The following is a 15,073-nucleotide window of genomic DNA, read 5'->3' as shown; positions in this document are numbered from 1 at the left end:
GCCACCGAAGCACACAAACCAGCATCTGGGTGCCCCCGAAGCACACAACCTCCCTGTACAGGTGCCACCGAAGCACACAGATCAGCGTCCAGGTGCCACTGTAGCACAAGGTCCCGCTTCTCGGTGCTACCGAAGCACACAGACCGGCGTCTGGATACAACCGAAGCACACGGCTCCGCATACGAGTGCCCCTGAAGCACAAGGCCTTGTGTCTGCATGCCACCGAAACACACAGACCCGCGTCCGTGTGCCACCAACGCACTCTGCCCCGCATCTGGGTGCCACCGAAGCACATGGCCCATGTCTAGGTGCCAACGAAGCACAAAGACCAGCGTCCGGGTGCCACCAGAGCACACGGCCCCACGTCCGGATGCCGCCAAAGCACACAGCTCACATACGGGTGCCACCGAAGCACACAGACCTGAGTCCGGGTGCAACTGAAGCACACGGCCCCACGTCCGGGTGCCGCCAAAGCACACGGCCCCGCATCTAGGTGCCACCGAAGCACACAGACCCGCGTCCATGTGACACCGAAGCACTCTGCCCCGCGTCCGGGTGCCACCGAAGCACATAGCCCCTTGTCTAGGTGCCACCAAAGCACACAGACCCGCAATCGGGTGCCACCGAAGCACACGGCCCAGCTTCCGGGTGCTATCGAAGCACACAGCCCACATACGAGTGCCACCGAAACACAAGCCCCGTGTCTGGGTGCCACCGAAGCACATGGCCCCGCATCTGGGTGCCACCAAATCACACAGACCCGCGTCCATGTGCCACCGATGCACTCTGACTCACGTCCAGGTGCCACCGAAGCACATGGCACCATCTCTTGGTGCCACCATAGCACACATACCCATGTCTGGGTGCCACCGAAGCACACAGACTGACGTCCATGTGCCAACGAAGCACATGGCCCCACGTCCGGGTGCCACCGAAGCACATGACCCCGCTTTTCAGTGCTACCAAAGCACAAAAAACTGCGTCCGGGTACCTCCGAAGTACACGGCTCCATGTATGAGGGCCCCTGAAGCACACGGGCTCGTGTCTGGGTGCCACCGAAGCACACAGACCCGCGTCCGTGTGCCACTATAGCACTCTGCCCCGCGTCCGGGTGCCACTGAAGCACACGGCCCCACATACGAGTGCCACCGAAGCACACGGCCTCGTGTCTGGGTGCCACCGAAGCACACAGACCCATGTCCGTGTGCCACCGAAGCACTCTGCCCCGTGTTCGGGTGCGACCGAAGCACATGGCCTGGTGTCTAGGTGCCACCATAGCACACAGACCCGTGTCTGGGTGCCACCGAAGCACACAGACCAACGTCCATGTGCCACCGAAGCACATGGCCCCTCGTCCGGTTTCCACCGAAGCACATGGCCACGCTTCTCGGTGCTACCGGAGCACAAAGGCCGGCATCCGGGTACCTCCACAACACATGGCTCCACGTACTTGTGCCCCTGAAGCACACGGCTTCGTGTGTGGGTGCCACCGAAGCACTCAGACCCATGTCCATGTGCCACCGAAGCACTCTGCCCCGCGTCCAGGTGTCACCGTAGCACACAGACCCATGTCTGGGTGCCACCGAAGCACACAGACCAACGTCCATGTGCCACCAAAGCACATGGCCCCTCATCCGGTTTCCACTGAAGCACACAGACCCGTGTCTGGGTGCCACCGAAGCACACAGACCAGCATCCGGGTGCCACCGAAGCACATGGCCCTGCTTCTCGGTGCTATCGCAGCACAAAGACTGGCGTCCGTGTACCACCGAAGCACACAACTCCACATACGAGTGCCCCTGAAGCACATGGCCTGGTGTCTGGGTGCCACCGTAGCACACAGACCCGTGTCTAGGTGCCACTGAAGCACACAGACCAACGTTCATGTGCCACCGAAGCACATGGCTCCTCGCCCGGTTTCCAGCGAAGCACATGGCCCCGTTTCTCGAAGCACAAAGACCGGCGTCCGGGTACCTTCAAAGCACAAGACTCCACGTACGAGTGCCCATGAAGAACACGGCCTCGTGTCTGGGTGCCACCGAAGTACAGGGCCCCGTTGAATGGGTGCCACCGAAGCACACAAACCTGCATCCGGGTGCCCCCGAAGCACATGGCCCCTTGTCCGGTTTCCACCGAAGCACATGGCCAGGCTTCTCGGTGCTACCGGAGCACAAAGGCCGGCATCCGTGTACCTCCGCAACACATGGCTCCACGTACGAGTGCCCCTGAAGCACACGGCTTCGTGTGTGGGTGCCACCGAAGCACTCAGACCCATGTCCGGGTGAAGCCAAAGCACACATACGAGTGCCATCTAAGCACACGGCCCCACGTCCGGGTGCATCTGGGTGCCACCGAAGCACATGGCCTCCCTCTAAAGGTGCCATTGAAGCACACAGACCCGTGTCTGGGTGCCACCAAAGCACACAGACCCGCATCCATGTGCTACAGAAGCACACAACCCTGCGTCCAGGTGCCACCGAAGCACCGCTTCTCGGTGCTACCGATGCACAAACATCGGCGTCCGGGAACCACCGAAGAACACGGCTCCACATACTAGTGCCCCTGAAGCACATAGCCTCGTGTCTGGGTGCCACCAAAGCACACAGAACCACATCCGTGTGCCACCGAAGCATTTTGCCCCGCGTCCGGGTGCCACCGAAGCATACGGCTTCACATACGAGTACCACCGAAGCACACGGCCACGTGTCTGGGTGCCACCAAAGCACATGGCCCCGTGTCTAGGTGCCACCGAGGCTCACAGACCAGCGTCCGTGTGCCACAGTAGCACATGGCCCCGCGTCGTGGTGCCACCGAAGCACATGGCCTCGTGTCTAGGTGCCACCTTAGCACACAAACCCGCGTCCAGGTGCCACTGAAGCACACGGCCTCCCTATAAGGGTGCCAATGAAGCACAAATACCCACGTCCGTGTGCCACCAAAGCACTCTGCCCCTCATCCGGGTGACACCGAATCACATGTCCCCGTGTCTAGGTGCCACCGAAGCACACAGACCCACGTCCGGGTGCCACCGAAGCACACGGCCCCGCTTCTCAGTGCTACCGAAGCACAAAGACTGGCGTCCAGGTACTACCAAAGAACACGGCTCCACGAACGAGTGCCCCTGAAGTACAAGGCCTCATGTCTAGGTGCCAAGGAAGTAAACAGACCTGCGTCCGTGTGCCATCGAAGCACTCTGCCCCGCGTCCGGGTGACACCGAAGCACATGGCCCCGTGTCTAGCTGCCACCGAAGCACACAGACCCGCGTCTGTGTGCCACCGAAGCACATGGTCCAGAGTCCGGGTGCTACCGAAACACATGGCCCTGTGTCCAGGTGCCACCGAAGCACACAAACCCGCGTCCGGGTGCCACCGAAGCACACGGCCTCCCTGTACAGGTGCCACCGAAGCACACGGACCCACATACGAGTGCCACCGAAGCACACAGACTCGCATCCGGGTGCCACCGAAGCACAAGGCCCCGCTTCTCGATGCTACCGAAGCACAAAGACCGGCGTCCGGGTACCACCGAAGCACACGGCTCCGCGTACGAGTGCTCCAGAAGCACAAGGCCTTGTATCTGCGTGCCACCGAAACACACAGACCCGCGTCCGTGTGCCACCGAAGCACTCTGCCCCGCGTCTGGGTGCCACTGAAGCACATGGCCCGTGTCTAGGTGCCTCCAAAGCACACAGACCCGCATCCGGGTGCCACCGAAGCAAACGGCCCCATGTCCGGGTGCCGCCAAAGCACACGGCCCACATACGAGTGCCACCTAAGCACACGGCCCCACGTCCGGGTGCATCTGGGTGCCACCGAAGCACATGGCCTCCCTGTACGGGTGCCATTGAAGCACACAGACCCGTGTCTGGGTGCCACCGAAGCACACAGACCCGCGTCCATGTGCTACAGAAGCACACAACCCTGCATCCGGGTGCCACCGAAGCACGTGGCCCCGCTTCTCGGTGCTACCGAAGCACAAACATCGGTGTCCAGGAACCACCGAAGAACACGGCTCCACGTACGAGTGCCCCTGAAGCACACAGCCTCGTCTCTGGGTGCCACCAAAGCACACAGACCCGCATCCGTGTGCCACCGAAGAACTCTAACCTGCGTCCGGGTGCCACCGAAGCACACGGCTTCACATACGAGTACCACCGAAGCACACGGCCACATGTCTGGGTGCCACCAAAGCACATGGCCCCGTGTCTAGGTGCCACCGAGGCTCACAGACCAGCGTCCGTGTGCCACAGAAGCACATGGCCCCGCGTCATGGTGCCACCGAAGCACATGGCCTCGTGTCTAGGTGCCACCTTAGCACACAAACCCACGTCCGGGTGCCACTGAAGCACACGGCCTCCCTGTAAGGGTGTCAACGAAGCACACAGACCCGCGTCCATGTGCGACCATAGCACTCTGCCCCTCGTCCGGGTGACACCGAATCACATGTCCCCGTGTCTAGGTGCCACCGAAGCACACAGACCCACGTCCAGGTGGCACCTAAGCACACGGCCCCGCTTCTCGGTGCTTCCGAAGCACAAAGACTGGCGTCCAGGTACCACCAAAGAACACGGCTCCACGTACGAGTGCCCCTGAAGTACACGGCCTCAAGTCTGGGTGCCACCGAAGCACACAGACCTGCGTCTGTGTGCCATCGAAGCAATCTGCCCTGCGTCCGGGTGACACCGAAGCACATGGCCCCGTGTCTAGCTGCCACCGAAGCACACAGACCCGCATCTGTGTGCCACCGAAGCACATGGTCCAGAGTCCGGGTGCTACCGAAGCACATGGCCCTGTGTCTATGTGCCACCGAAGCACACAAACCCACGTCCGGTTGCCACCGAAGCACACGGCCTCCCTGTACAGGTGCCACCGAAGCACACGGCCCCGTGTCTGGGTGCCACCACAGCACACAGACCCGCGTCCGAGTGCCACCGAAGCACATGGCCCCGCTTCTCGGTGCTCCCGAAGCACAAAGACCGGCGTCCGAGTACCAACGAAGCACATGGGTCCGCGTACAAGTGCCCCTGAAACGCACGGCCTCGTTTGTGGGTGCCACCGAAGCATACAGACCCCTGTTCATGTGCCACCGAAGCACTCTGCCCCGCATCCGGGTGCCACCGAAGCACATGGCCCGCTGTCTAGGTGCCACCGTAGCACACAGAACTGTGTCTGGGTGCCACCGAAGCACACAAACCAACATCCATGTGCCACCGAAGCACATGGCCCCTCGTCCGGTTTCCACCGAAGCACATGGCCCCGCTTCTCGGTGCTACCAAAGCACAAAGACCGGCGTCCGGGTGCCACCGAATCACATGGCTCCACGTACTTGTGCCCCTGAAGCACGTGGCTTCGTGTGTGGGTGCCACCGAAGCACTCAGACCCATGTCCATGTGCCACCGAAGCACTCTGCCCCGCGTCCAGGTGTCACCGTAGCACACAGACCCGTATCTGGGTGCCACCGAAGCACACAGACCAACGTCCATGTGCCACCAAAGCACATGGGCCCTCATCCGGTTTCCACTGAAGCACACAGACCCGTGTCTGGGTGCCACCGAAGCACACAGACCAGCGTCCGGGTGCCACCGAAGCACATGGCCCTGCTTCTCGGTGCTATCACAGCACAAAGACTGGCGTCCGTGTACCACCGAAGCACACAACTCCACATACAAGTGCCCCTGAAGCACATGGCCTGGTGTCTGGGTGCCACCGTAGCACACAGACCCGTGTCTAGGTGCCACTGAAGCACACAGACCAACGTTCATGTGCCACCGAAGCACATGGCTCCTCGCCCGGTTTCCAGTGAAGCACATGGCCCCGTTTCTCGAAGCACAAAGACCGGCGTCCGGGTACCTCCAAAGCACAAGACTCCACGTACGAGTGCCCATGAAGAACACGGCCTCGTGTCTGGGTGCCACCGAAGTACAGGGCCCCGTTGAATGGGTGCCACCGAAGCACACAAACCTGCATCCGGGTGCCCCCGAAGCACATGGCCCCTTGTCCGGTTTCCACCGAAGCACATGGCCAGGCTTCTCGGTGCTACCGGAGCACAAAGGCCGGCATCCGTGTACCTCCGCAACACATGGCTCCACGTACGAGTGCCCCTGAAGCACACGGCTTCGTGTGTGGGTGCCACCAAAGCACACAGACCCGCATCCGTGTGCCACCGAAGAACTCTAACCCGCGTCCGGGTGCCACCGAAGCACACGGCTTCACATACGAGTACCACCAAAGCACATGGCCCCGTGTCTAGGTGCCACCGAGGCTCACAGACCAGCGTCCGTGTGCCACAGAAGCACATGGCCCCGCGTCGTGGTGCCACCGAAGCACATGGCCTCGTGTCTAGGTGCCACCTTAGCACACAAACCCACGTCCGGGTGCCACTGAAGCACACGGCCTCCCTGTAAGGGTGTCAACGAAGCACACAGACCCGCGTCCATGTGCGACCATAGCACTCTGCCCCTCGTCCGGGTGACACCGAATCACATGTCCCCGTGTCTAGGTGCCACCGAAGCACACAGACCCACGTCCGGGTGGCACCGAAGCACACGGCCCCGCTTCTCGGTGCTTCCGAAGCACAAAGACTGGCGTCCAGGTACCACCAAAGAACACGGCTCCACGTACGAGTGCCCCTGAAGTACACGGCCTCAAGTCTGGGTGCCACCGAAGCACACAGACCTGCGTCTGTGTGCCATCGAAGCAATCTGCCCTGCGTCCGGGTGACACCGAAGCACATGGCCCCGTGTCTAGCTGCCACCGAAGCACACAGACCCGCATCTGTGTGCCACCGAAGCACATGGTCCAGAGTCCAGGTGCTACCGAAGCACATGGCCCTGTGTCTATGTGCCACCGAAGCACACAAACCCACATCCGGTTGCCACCGAAGCACACGGCCTCCCTGTACAGGTGCCACCGAAGCACACGGCCCCGTGTCTGGGTGCCACCACAGCACACAGACCCGCGTCCGAGTGCCACCGAAGCACATGGCCCCGCTTCTCGGTGCTCCCGAAGCACAAAGACCTGCGTCCGAGTACCAATGAAGCACACGGGTCCGCGTACAAGTGCCCCTGAAACGCACGGCCTCGTTTGTGGGTGCCACCGAAGCATACAGACCCCTGTTCATGTGCCACCGAAGCACTCTGCCCCGCATCCGGGTGCCACCGAAGCACATGGCCCGGTGTCTAGGTGCCACCGTAGCACACAGAACCGTGTCTGGGTGCCACCGAAGCACACAGACCAACGTCCATGTGCCACCGAAGCACATGGCCCCTCGTCCGGTTTCCACCGAAGCACATGGCCCCGCTTCTCGGTGCTACCAAAGCACAAAGACCGGCGTCCGGGTGCCACCGAATCACATGGCTCCACGTACTTGTGCCCCTGAAGCACACGGCTTCGTGTGTGGGTGCCACCGAAGCACTCAGACCCATGTCCATGTGCCACCGAAGCACTCTGCCCCGCGTCCAGGTGTCACCGTAGCACACAGACCCGTGTCTGGGTGCCACCGAAGCACACAGACCAACGTCCATGTGCCACCAAAGCACATGGCCCCTCATCCGGTTTCCACTGAAGCACACAGACCCATGTCTGGGTGCCACCGAAGCACACAGACCAGCGTCCGGGTGCCACCGAAGCACATGGCCCTGCTTCTCGGTGCTATCGCAGCACAAAGACTGACGTCTGTGTACCACCGAAGCACACAACTCCACATACGAGTGCCCCTGAAGCACATGGCCTGGTGTCTGGGTGCCACCGTAGCACACAGACCCGTGTCTAGGTGCCACTGAAGCACACAGACCAACGTTCATGTGCCACCGAAGCACATGGCTCCTCGCCCGGTTTCCAGCGAAGCACATGGCCCCGTTTCTCGAAGCACAAAGACCGACGTCCGGGTACCTCCAAAGCACAAGACTCCACGTACGAGTGCCCATGAAGAACACGGCCTCGTGTCTGGGTGCCACCGAAGTACAGGGCCCCGTTGAATGGGTGCCACCGAAGCACACAAACCTGCATCCGGGTGCCCCCGAAGCACATGGCCCCTTGTCCGGTTTCCACCGAAGCACATGGCCAGGCTTCTCGGTGCTACCGGAGCACAAAGGCCGGCATCCGTGTACCTCCGCAACACATGGCTCCACGTACGAGTGCCCCTGAAGCACACGGCTTCGTGTGTGGGTGCCACCGAAGCACTCAGACCCATGTCCGGGTGCCGCCAAAGCACACGGCACACATACGAGTGCCATCTAAGCACACGGCCCCACGTCCGGGTGCATCTGGGTGCCACCGAAGCACATGGCCTCCCTGTAAAGGTGCCATTGAAGCACACAGACCCGTGTCTGGGTGCCACCAAAGCACACAGACCCGCATCCATGTGCTACAGAAGCACACAACCCTGCGTCCAGGTGCCACCGAAGCACGTGGCCCCGCTTCTCGGTGCTACCGATGCACAAACATCGGCGTCCGGGAACCACCGAAGAACACGGCTCCACGTACTAGTGCCCCTGAAGCACATAGCCTCGTGTCTGGGTGCCACCGAAGCACACAGAACCGCATCCGTGTGCCACCTAAGCACTTTGCCCCGCGTCCGGGTGCCACCGAAGCATACGGCTTCACATACGAGTACCACCGAAGCACACGGCCACGTGTCTGGGTGCCACCAAAGCACATGGCCCCGTGTCTAGGTGCCACCGAGGCTCACAGACCAGCGTCCGTGTGCCACAGTAGCACATGGCTCCCTGTACAGGTGCCACCGAAGCACACGGACCCACATACGAGTGCCACCGAAGCACACAGACCCGTGTCTGGATGCCACCGAAGCACACAGACTCGCGTCCGGGTGCCACCGAAGCACAAGGCCCCGCTTCTCGATGCTACCGAAGCACAAAGACCGGCGTCCGGCTACCACCGAAGCACACGGCTCCGCGTACGAGTGCCCCAGAAGCACAAGGCCTTGTATCTGCTTGCCACCGAAACACACAGACCCGCGTCCGTGTGCCACCGAAGCACTCTGCCCCGCGTCTGGGTGCCACTGAAGCACATGGCCCGTGTCTAGGTGCCGCCAAAGCACACGGCCCACATACGAGTGCCACCTAAGCACACGGCCCCACATCCGGGTGCATCTGGGTGCCACCGAAGCACATGGCCTCCCTGTACGGGTGCCATTGAAGCACACAGACCCGTGTCTGGGTGCCACCGAAGCACACAGACCCGCGTCCATGTGCTACAGAAGCACACAACGGCCACATGTCTGGGTGCCACCAAAGCACATGGCCCCGTGTCTAGGTGCCACCGAGGCTCACAGACCAGCGTCCGTGTGCCACAGAAGCACATGGCCCCGCGTCGTGGTGCCACCGAAGCACATGGCCTCGTGTCTAGGTGCCACCTTAGCACACAAACCCACGTCCGGGTGCCACTGAAGCACACGGCCTCCCTGTAAGGGTGTCAACGAAGCACACAGACCTGCGTCCATGTGCGACCATAGCACTCTGCCCCTCGTCCGGGTGACACCGAATCACATGTCCCCGTGTCTAGGTGCCACCTTAGTACACAAACCCACGTCCGGGTGCCACTGAAGCACACGGCCTCCCTGTAAGGGTGTCAACGAAGCACACAGACCCGCGTCCATGTGCGACCATAGCACTCTGCCCCTCGTCCGGGTGACACCAAATCACATGTCCCCGTGTCTAGGTTCCACCGAAGCACACAGACCCACGTCCGGGTGGCACCGAAGCACACGGCCCCGCTTCTCGGTGCTTCCGAAGCACAAAGACTGGCGTCCAGGTACCACCAAAGAACACGGCTCCACGTACGAGTGCCCCTGAAGTACACGGCCTCAAGTCTGGGTGCCACCGAAGCACACAGACCTGCGTCTGTGTGCCATCGAAGCAATCTGCCCTGCGTCCGGGTGACACCGAAGCACATGGCCCCGTGTCTAGCTGCCACCGAAGCACACAGACCCGCATCTGTGTGCCACCGAAGCACATGGTCCAGAGTCCGGGTGCTACCGAAGCACATGGCCCTGTGTCTATGTGCCACCGAAGCACACAAACCCACGTCCGGGTGCCACCGAAGCACACGGCCTCCCTGTACAGGTGCCACCGAAGCACACAGCCCCACACATGAGTGCCACCGAAGCACACAGACACGTGTCTGGGTGCCACCACAGCACACAGACCCGCGTCCGAGTGCCACCGAAGCACATGGCCCCGCTTCTCGGTGCTCCCGAAGCACAAAGACCGGCGTCCGAGTACCAACGAAGCACACGGGTCCGCGTACAAGTGCCCCTGAAACGCACGGCCTCGTTTGTGGGTGCCACCGAAGCATACAGACCCCTGTTCATGTGCCACCGAAGCACTCTGCCCCGCGTCCCGGTGCCACCGAAGCACATGGCCCGGTGTCTAGGTGCCACCGTAGCACACAGAACCGTGTCTGGGTGCCACCGAAGCACACAGACCAACGTCCATGTGCCACCGAAGCACATGGCCCCTCGTCCGGTTTCCACCGAAGCACATGGCCCCGCTTCTCGGTGCTACCAAAGCACAAAGACCGGCGTCCGGGTGCCACCGAAGCACATGGCCCTACTCCTCGGTGCTATCGCAACACAAAGACTGGCGTCCGTGTACCACCGAAGCACACAACTCCACATACGAGTGCCCCTGAAGAACATGGCCTGGTGTCTGGGTGCCGCTGTAGCACACAGACCGGCATCCGTGTGCCACCCAAGCACTCTGTCCCACGTCCGGGTGCCACCGAAGCACATGGCCCTTGTCTAGGCGCCACCAAAGCACACAGACCCACATTCGGGTGCCACCGAAGCACACGACCCCGCTTCCGGGTGCCACCGAAGCACACAGCCCCACATACGAGTGCCACCGAAACACATGCCCCGTGTCTGTGTGCCACCGAAGCATGTGGCCCTGTGTCAAGGTGCCAGAGAAGCACACAAACCCATGTCTAGGTGCCACCGAAGCACATGGCCTCCCTGTACGGGTGTCATCGAAGCACACAGACTCGTGTTTGGGTGCCACCGAAGCACAAAGACCCGCATCCATGTGCTACAGAAGCACACGGCCCTGCATCCGGGTGCCACGAAGCACGTGGCCCCACTTCTCGGTGCTACCGAAGCAACAAAGATCGGCGTCCGAGTACCACCGAAGCACACAGCTCCACGTATGAGTGCCCATGAAGCACACAGCCTCGTGTCTGGGTGCCACCGAAGCACACAGAACCACGTCCGTGTGCCATCGAAGCACTCTGCCCCGCGTCCGGGTGTCACCGAAGCACACGGCTTCACATACGAGTACCACCGAAGCACACGGCCATGTGTTTGGGTGCTACCGAAGCACACTGACTTGCATCCATGTGCCACCGAAGCACATGGCCCCTCATCCAGGAACCACCGAAGTACACAGACCCGCATTTGGGTGCCACCGAAGAACATGGTCCCACTTCTCGGTGCTACCGAAGCACAAAGACTGGCGTCCGGGTACCTCCGAGGCACACGGCTGCACGTACTAGTGCCCCCGAAGCACATGGCCTTGTGTCTGGGTGCCACTGAAGAACATAGTCCTACTTCTCGGTGCTACCGAAGTACAAAGACCTGCGTCCGGGTACTTCCGAAGCACACAGCTGCACGTACTAGTGCCTCTGAAGCACACGGCCTTGTGTCTGGGTGCCACCGAAGCATACAGACCCACGTTCGTGTGCCACCGTAGCTTTCTGACCCGCATCCGTGTGCCACTGAAGCACATGACCCCCTGAACAGGTGCCACCGAAGCACACAGCCCTGCATAAGAGTGCGACCATAGCACATGACCCCATGTCTAGGTGACACCGAAGCACACAGACCCGCGTCCGGGTGCCACCGAAGCACACGGCCCCACAACCTGGTGCCACCGGAGCACACGGCTTCACATATGAGTACCACCGAAGCACACGGCCCCATGTCTGGGTGCCACCGAAGCACACAGACCTGCGTCCGTGTGCCACCTAAGAATATGGCCCCTCGTCCGCGTGCCACAGAAGCACATGACCTTGTGTCTAGGTGCCACCGAAGCAGCTTCACATACGAGTACCACCGAAGCACATGGCCATGTGTCTGGGTGCCTCCGAAGCACACAGACTAACATCCATGTGCCACCGAAGCACATGGCCCCAAGTCCGGTTTCCACCGAAGCACATGGCCCCGCTTCTTGGTACTACCGAAGCACAAAGACCGGCGTCCGGGTACTTCCGAAGTACGTGGCTCCACATACGAGTGCCCCTGAAGCACACGGCCTTGTGTCTGGGTGCCACCGAAGCACACAGACCCACGTCCTTGTGCCACCGTAGCACTCTGCCATGCATCCGGGTGCCAACGAAGCACACGGCCCCACATACGAGTGCCACCAAAGCACACGGCCCCGTGTCTGGGTGCCACCGAAGCACACAGACCCGCATCCGTTTGCCACCGAAGCACATGGCCTTGTGTCCGGGTGCCACCGAAGCACATGCCCCCTGTCTAGGTGCCACCAAAGCACAGACCCGCATCCAGGTGCCACCAAAGAATACTTCTCCATGTACGAGTGACCAAGAAGCACACGGCCTCATATCTGGGTGCCACCGAAGCAGACAGACCCGCGTCCATGTACCACCAAAGCACAAAGACCCCAGTCCGGGTGCCACCGAAGCACATGGCCCTGTGTCTAGGTGCCACCGTACCACACAGACCCGTGTCTGGGTGCCACCGAAGCACATAGACCAACGTCCATGTGCCACCGAAGCACATGACCCCGCATCCGGTTTCCACCGAAGCACATGGCCCAGCTTCTCGGTGCTACCGAAGCACAAAGACCGGCGTCCGGGTACCTCTGAAGTACACGGCTCCATGTACGAGTGCCCCTGAAGCACACGGCCTCGTGTCTGGGTGCCACCGAAGCACACAGACCCGCGTCCATGTGCCACCGAAGCACTCTGCCCCGCATCCGGGTGCCATCGAAGTACATGGCCCCGTGTCTAGGTGCTACCGAACACACAGACCCGCGTCCGGGTGCCACCGAATCACACGGCCCCGCTTCTCGGTGCTACCGAACCACAAAGCTTGGCGTTCAGGTACCACCGAAGAACACGGCTCCACGTACAGGTGCCCCTGAAGCACACGACCCTGCGTCTAGGTGTCACCTAAGCACACAGACCCGCGTCCGTGTGCCACCAAAGCACATGGCTCCTCGTCCGGGTGCCACCGAAGCATATGGCCCGTGTCTAGGTGCCACCAAAGCACACAGACCCACGTCCGTGTGCTACTGAAGCACATGGCCCTGCTTCTCTGCGCCCCCAAAGCACAAAGACCGGCATCCGGGTACCTCCCAAGCACACTGCTCAACGTACTACTGCCACTCTAGCTCTCTGCCCCGTGTCCGGGTGCCACCGAAGCACACGACCCCCTGAACGGGTGCAACCGAAGCACACAGCCCCACATAAGAGTGCCATTGAAGCACATGCCCCTGTGTCTGGGTACCACCGAAGCACACAGACCCACGTCCATGTGCCAAATAAGCACAGGGCCCTGCGTACTGGTGCCACTGAAGCACATGGCTCCCGCTTCTCGGTGCTACTGAAGCACAAAGACCGGCGTCCAGGTACCTCCGAAGAACACGGCTCCACGTACGATTGCTCATGAAGAACACGGCTTCGTGTCTGGGTGTCACCGAAGCACACGGCCCCGTTGAATGGGTGCCACCGAAGCACACAAACCTGCGTCCGGGTGCCACCGAAGCACACGACCTCCCTGTACAGGTGCCACCGAAGCACGCGGCCCCACATGCGCGTGCCACCGAAGCACACAGACCCGTGTCTGGGTGCTACCGAAGCACACAGACCAACGTCCGGGTGCCACCGAAGCACATGGCCCTGCTTCTCGGTGCTATCGCAGCACAAAGACTGGCGTCCGTGTGCCACCGAAGCACACAACTCCACATACGAGTGCCCCTGAAGAACATGGCATGGTGTCTGGGTGCCACCGTAGCACAGACCCGCATCCGTGTGCCACCGAAGCACTCTGTCCCACGTCCGGTTGCCACCGAACCACATGGCCCTTGTCTAGGTGCCACCAAAGCACACAGACCCACATTCGGGTGCCACCGAAGCACACAGCCCCACATACGAGTGCCACCGAAACACATGCCCCATGTCTGGGTGCCACCGAAGCACGTGGCCCTGTGTCAAGGTGCCACAGAAGCACACAAACGCGCGTCTAGGTGCCACCGAAGCACATGGCCTCCCTGTACGGGTGTCATTGAAGCACACAGACTCGTGTCTGGGTGCATCTGAAGCACAAAGACCCGCATCCATGCGCTACAGAAGCACACGGCCCTGCATCCGGGTGCCACGAAGCACGTGGCCCCACTTCTCGGTGCTACTGAAGCACAAAGATCGGCGTCCGAGTACCACCGAAGCACACAGCTCCACGTACGAGTGCCCCTGAAGCACACAGCCTCGTGTCTGGGTGCCACCAAAGCACACAGACCCGCGTCCGTGTGTCATCGAAGCACTCTGCCCCGCGTCCGGGTGCCAGCGAAGCACACGGCTTCACAAACCAGTACCACCGAAGCACACGGCCACGTGTTTGGGTGCTACCGATGCACACAGACTTGCGTCCATGTGCCACCGAAGCACATGGCTCCTCGCCCGGTTTCCAGCGAAGCACATGGCCCCGTTTCTCGAAGCACAAAGACCGACGTCCGGGTACCTCCAAAGCACAAGACTCCACGTACGAGTGCCCATGAAGAACACGGCCTCGTGTCTGGGTGCCACCGAAGTACAGGGCCCCGTTGAATGGGTGCCACCGAAGCACACAAACCTGCATCCGGGTGCCCCCGAAGCACATGGCCCCTTGTCCGGTTTCCACCGAAGCACATGGCCAGGCTTCTCGGTGCTACCGGAGCACAAAGGCCGGCATCCGTGTACCTCCGCAACACATGGCTCCACGTACGAGTGCCCCTGAAGCACACGGCTTCGTGTGTGGGTGCCACCGAAGCACTCAGACCCATGTCCGGGTGCCGCCAAAGCACACGGCACACATACGAGTGCCATCTAAGCACACGGC

Source organism: Phyllobates terribilis, unplaced genomic scaffold (assembly GCF_046119375.1).
Source record: "Phyllobates terribilis strain yellow unplaced genomic scaffold, ASM4611937v1 Scaffold_189__1_contigs__length_3638672, whole genome shotgun sequence".
Lineage (NCBI taxonomy): Eukaryota > Metazoa > Chordata > Amphibia > Anura > Dendrobatidae > Phyllobates > Phyllobates terribilis.
Note: the sequence above shows the minus strand (reverse complement) of the source record.